This window comes from Lagenorhynchus albirostris, unplaced genomic scaffold, assembly GCF_949774975.1.
Source record: "Lagenorhynchus albirostris unplaced genomic scaffold, mLagAlb1.1 scaffold_330, whole genome shotgun sequence".
Classification (NCBI taxonomy): domain Eukaryota; kingdom Metazoa; phylum Chordata; class Mammalia; order Artiodactyla; family Delphinidae; genus Lagenorhynchus; species Lagenorhynchus albirostris.
The window spans coordinates 105,927-111,926 of NW_026783637.1; the positions used below are offsets into that span (position 1 = coordinate 105,927).

General features: G+C 45.9%; 1 long non-coding RNA gene across 1 annotated transcript in view; it reads left to right on the plus strand.

Annotated features, from left to right (window-relative positions):
- LOC132514382 (uncharacterized) overlaps window positions 1-5,180 on the plus strand; it is a 27,632-nt gene extending 22,452 nt beyond the window's left edge. Inside the window, exon 5 of the long non-coding RNA XR_009538765.1 lies at window positions 4,943-5,180. This is a non-coding gene — a long non-coding RNA (uncharacterized LOC132514382). The remainder of the gene's footprint in view (window positions 1-4,942) is intronic.
- The last annotated feature ends 820 nt before the right edge of the window (window positions 5,181-6,000 follow it).

The following is a 6,000-nucleotide window of genomic DNA, read 5'->3' on the forward strand; positions in this document are numbered from 1 at the left end:
TCCCTTACCCTCCTTCCCCCTTGGCAACCGCAAGTCCGTTCTCTATATTTGTGAGTCTGTTTTTGTTTCGTAGATATGTTCATTTGTGTTGTTTTAGATACCACATATAAGTGATATGGTATTTGTATTTCTCTTTCTGACTTTGCTTAGTATGATAATCTCTAGGTCCATACATGTTGCTGCAAATGGCATTATTTCATTCTTCTTAATGGCTGAGGAATATCCCTTTGTATGTTTATATATATATATATATATATATATATATATATATATATACCACATCTGTTTTATTAGTTTATTTGTTGACAGACATTTAGGATGTTTCCATGTCTTGGTTACTGTAAATAGTGCTGCTATGAACAGAGGTGTGTATGTGTCTTTTTGAAGTATGGTGTTGTCTGGGTATATGCCCAGGAGTGGGGTTGCTGGATCATATGGCAACTCTGTTTCTAGTTTTTTGAGGAACCTCCATACTGTTTTCCGTAGTAGCTGCACCAATTTACATTTCCACCAACGGTGTAAGAGGGTTTCCCGTTCTCCACACCCTCTCCAGCACATTAAGTGAGGTTCGTCAAGCTGATGGCCTAACACGTAATATATGCTCAATAAACAGTGCTCAGTGAACACTGTTCAGAAATCTTCTAGGATCTAGAACTTGCAAATGATGGATGCCGGTTCCCCTTAGCCTACTTTTCCAATCTCTTCATTGTCTGGCCCCCACCTCCCCTAGCAACCAAATGTAATCCATGCTAACCCAGAAATATGCCCCAAGCTCTACTGCCTCCATGCTTCTGCTTCTGCTGTTGCCTCTTTTTGGAATTTCCTGCCCACAGTTTCTACCTGTTTAAAATCCTTCGAGGCCACCTCCTTCAGGAAGTCTTCAGTCTTGCCTACAGCCAGATGTAATTGCCGTGTTTGGAACTTCTATGGGGGTTTGTCTAGGTACTTTCTACCCTGTAGGAGAGGAGACAAGTTAGTCTGACAGTCTCCCTAGCGGACTCTGAGGTCCCGGAAGGCCGAGGCTGAAAGAGGTGATTCCTTCCTCTCTTCTTGATTCTGTGCTTTAGCAAAGCTCCCTGCACACCTGAAATGTCCTTTGATTGTTTTGGATTTTTTTAAAATTTTATTTATTTATTTTTGGCTGCTTGGGGTCTTCATTGCTGCGTGCAGCCTTTCTCTAGTTGTGGCGAGCGGGGACTCCGTTGTGGTGTGCAGTTTTCTCACTGCGATGGCTTCTCTTGTTGTGGAGCACGGGCTCTAGGCCCGCGGGCTTCAGTAGTTGTGGCACGTGGGCTCTAGAGCTCAGGCTCAGTTGTGGCGCACGGGCTTAGTTGCTCCACGGCATGTGGGATCTTCCCAGATGAGGGCTCGAACCCGTGTCCCCTGCATTGGCAGGCAGATTCTTAACCTCTGTGCCACCAGGGAAGCCCTGTCCTTTGATTGTTGAGTGAATGAATCAATGTGAGAACCAAGAGAGCTCGACTTTGGGCTCCGTTTTTGTGGGACACTGTTGAAGGCTGGGTCAGGAAAAGACTCAGGTGGAATTAAATATGTATTAATGAAGTTATCCTATGGTCCCCAGCATCCTGCTTTGCCTAGTGAATGTGGTGGTGAATTCTTTCACTTCATACCACAAATATTTATTGAGCTCTGGCTTAATGCAGACATTATTCTAGGAACAGCAGACACAAAGCTGAGTAGGACAGTGTCCATCTTCTCCAAGAACCCACCGTGTGGGTAAGGAGCTGTTTAATAAAAAGTCAACATAAGATGAGCACTGTTTAGAGTAGTAGCTTTTTACACAAACCAGTCTCCACTCTCTTCCTTCCTTATTGGACCCCCTCCCACCCCGGTCTGGGGACAAGTGGCATCGCCTAATCCAAGGAATGACCCTGGGGACATTCTATTTCACATCTCATCTTACTTCAGTGTTTCTAACCTGTGGACGATTTTGCCTCCCAGGGGACATTTGGCAATGTCCAGAAACATTTTTGGTGGTCACAACCTATCCGGGTGGGGAGAAGCAGCTATTCCACTGGCATCTAATGGGTAGAGGCCAGGCATGCTGCTAAAGATCCCACAATGCATAGGAGAACCTCCCACAACCAAGGAGCGCCTGGCTCCAAATGTCAATACTGCTGAGGTTGAGAAACCCTGCTTTACGTTTACCCTATAAAACTGTGAGATGAGTGTTAGCAGCTCAAACATGTAGGGAAGGGAGCCAGGGGAATCAGAAAGCCTGCTTTCCAATCCCTGCCTTATCACAAACTTGTACCGGACCTCTGGTTCATCCTCCATCAAATGTGGATGGTCAGGGCTAGCCCTGCCTCCTTGATGGAGATATTTGGGGGCTGAAATATGCGCAAGCAATTGAGAGCACCTGCCAGGGAAGGTGGATGATGAGGCTGGGCTTGGAGGGGGTGGGAGGCCCCCATCTAGCTAATGTCTGTTGCAGACACTTGGCCCAAATTTTCTAAGAGAGTTTCAATTTCAAATACTCTGCCCTTCCTCTGTCTTCAAAAATAAATTGTACAAATCAGGCCATCTGTGCCTCAGATTAAAAGACACCTGGATCTAGCTCCTGTTCCCTTCTTTTCCCTTTTTTGTTTATTGTAGAAAATTTTAAAAATACATATGTAATCCTTACAAATATAAAAATAGAAGCCTAAAGTAAACACTGCTTTACAAATGACTTTTCCCTTGCTTCTCTGTAGATTATGAACATCTGTCCATGAAAGTAGTTTGACTTCTACAATTTTATTTTAGTAAATTCATTCCACAATCTATTTAACCAATCCCCAACTTTGAAACATTTTTGTTGTTTCCAAGTCTTCACTATTATACTCTGTGCTGTGATAAACATCTAGTATCTTTTGTGTGTGTCCATTCATAATTATTTCATTAGGACACAACATGCCTTAAAGTAGAATTTGTGGCTCAAAGTACACATATTTTTTTCTTTTTCAAACAGTATTTATTTACTTTTAAAAATGCTACTTCAGTAAAATTTGTAAAATTCAGAAAAATAGAAAGAAGGAAAAGTAAAGAATTATCTTTATCTACCATCTGACCACAACCACTGTTGACATTTTAGTATATTTCATTTCCATATTTTGTATGGATTCTCTTTTCTTTTCTATTCTTCCTTTTTTCTTTTTTTCTTTTTTTTTGCGGTACGCGGGCCTCTCACTGTTGTGGCCTCTCCTGTCGCGGAGCACAGGCTCCTGTCGCGCAGGCTCAGCGGCCATGGCTCACGGGCCCAGCCGCTCCGTGGCATGTGGGATCCTCCCGGACTGGGGAACGAACCCATGTCCCCTGCATCGGCAGGCGGACTCTGAACCACTGTGCCACCAGGGAAGCCCTGGCTTCTTTTTTCAAAAAAAATTCCTGCGTAATGAATTTGTAGTCTAATATTTATTTAAGATTGTTACCATAATCATTTCCTGTGTTTTTGCATTTTTCATGGTTGTATCATATCCTGTTGTGTGCACAGACCATGGCTTAGTTGAGCAGGTTCATGGACTTAAAGTTATTTCCAGTTGTTCACAATTGTAAATAGTGAAAATGAACCTTTTTGTGAGTGAGTGAGGCTTTTTTTTTTTTTTTCCCCCTCTGAATTTGTGGTGAACTCCTTAGAATAGATTTCCAGAAGTGAAACTACTGGGACAAATGGGAACGATTTTAGTGTTTGACGTACATTACCAAATTATTTTAAAAGCCTTATGCCCTGTGAATCTGGGTGGTTTGCACCTTGTTAAGGCCTTTTCCACCTAAGGCCTAATTGGCCCTTGGAGAACTTGTCCCGATTTATCCTCCGGCGGCGGTGTCTAAGAGTTCTAGTCCCTTCCTGGGATCTTTTGGGCTCCAAACCCAGCCAGACTGAGGTGGGAACAGATATTCAAACACTCCTCCCCGCTCCCACCCCCAGGTACAATTCCTTGGGTCTCACGGATTACCCAGGCCGCCCTTGCCTCTGGGTCTGGAGCGCCCCCTGCAGTTCACGTGAGGAACTTCCCTCCCTGTCCTGGGACCTGGGCTCCATTCCTTTCCCACCAAACCCTCTTCTGGTCTCCATCCAAGTTGGAGTGTGGCCTGAGCAGGTGCACCGTCTGTCACAGCCTCTCTGAGGTCTCCATTGTCCCTTAGGCAACACAGGAGCACGATCCATGATGTGTCAGCCTGCTGACACAGTGCTTTCCTACTCCACATGGCTCTGCCATGAGAAAGCTCTTCTTTTTCTTGACCTAAAATCGCTTTCCTTGGTGGTTTCCTTGCACTGCTCAAGTGTTACCCATTCAGGGCCACGTGTAACCAGTCTGCTCCCTTTTCACTTCGGCCTTTTCCCCAGCTCATTTTCCCTTAGGGTCTTCAAGCTTCCCTCTCAGCTGGTCCTGCCTGAGTGAGGGGAAATGTCCTTAACTTCTCTGAGTCTAGTTTCTTCACCTGTAGAATGAAGATACTAATCTGTATCCTGCAGGGTTGTTGCAGACATTCAAATAATACCAATAAAAAGCCGAGCCCAGATGTTTGGTTCAGGATAGAAGGCTGAGCGTGTGCGTTTACCTGTCCTTCCTCCTGAAAATCCATGGAAAGAAACTAAACAAAGACAGATAGGAAAACGCAGAACAGCAGAGAATTGGTGTGGGAGAGGATGCCTTTGATCAGTGAATCAGATTTTAACATTTTTCTGGAATACCGGAAGGGGTCGAATCACATTTATGGGTAAATGGGATCAGAGGAAGGCACAGCTGAGATCAAGAAGTTGCGAAGTCTACGGGGTAGGGGTGGTGTTTTGTTCTGTTTTAGCTGGGGAGTCAAAGTGGGAGAGAAGAAGAGGAAGAAGGTGCAGGAACCAGGGTGGTGACTGATGGGAGAAGAGGCTGTAGTACTGCCACATGGCTTCCTTCACTTCTACTTGTTTGTGTCCACCAGTTTCCCCCAGGCTGAGACCGTGCGATATTCTCCAAAGAAATGAAGTAACCAGTCTAACAGGGGCCAAGCTCCCACGTGAGGGACAGAAGAGGGCCCTTCTTGTTTTGACGCTGAGGCACAGGCAAGAACTTGCTGTCAGCTGCCTACCTGGGCACGCTAGAAGCAAGTCCGCCAGCCAACAAGTCTAACTAGCATGCACAGAGCCTGCTTTCAGCTCAAAGAAGCAGAAATAGCTCAAGAAACTATCAGAAAACTTAATAATAAAAGTAAAAAACCTTTAACTCATCAGGCAGATTCAGGCAATGACTCCATTCAGGAAAAAACCTGCTGCAATGGCAGGTGGATTCCTAACCACTGCACCACCAGGCAAGTCCCCCGGCAAGGCTTTATTGGGGCTCCTGCTGCAGCAGGAGGGGGGTTCCCTTGCTCGCTCCCTGAAGGGGGGTGAGCTGGTTCCTTATATAGGGGTGGGGGTGGGTCCGGGGGTCGGCCCAAGGGGTGGCTTAGGTGGTCTGCCCACCCGTTTGCTCGTGCTGTGTGGGGTTTTGGTCTCTTTGTATCTTGTTCATAATTTGCCCCAACTGTGCATGCACGCAGTTATTTTTAGTCCCCTATAGTTTCTTTGTATTTTGTTGTTGGAGGAGAGGTTTGTTCAGTTGCAAGCACTGCAGCAAAGGGTCCCAGGTCCCAGCCTGTCTCACGTTCACAGTCTGACTCTGCCACTTACTAGTAATGTGACAAGTCACTAGCAAGTTGCTAACATTTCGTGTCTTGGGGTGCTCCAGGGTAAAATGGGAGGTTTGTCAAGGGCTTAAATCGATGGCACTTGGAAAGCTCTCAGAGCAGGGCCCTAACCATGTTGGCTCTTACCAACCATGCAACTAAGTCTGACTCAGGAGGTCAGGGGAGGACTCTGCAGGAGCCTGGGATCCCTACAGCTCCTACCTGACACCCAGCTTCAGTGTTGGTCTCAGTTCTGTGCTTCTTGAATTGCAGCTGCCTGTGATTAACATGGGTTCCAGGTGTCGGCTTGGACCAGCTAGGTCACAAACATCAATCCTCACCCTG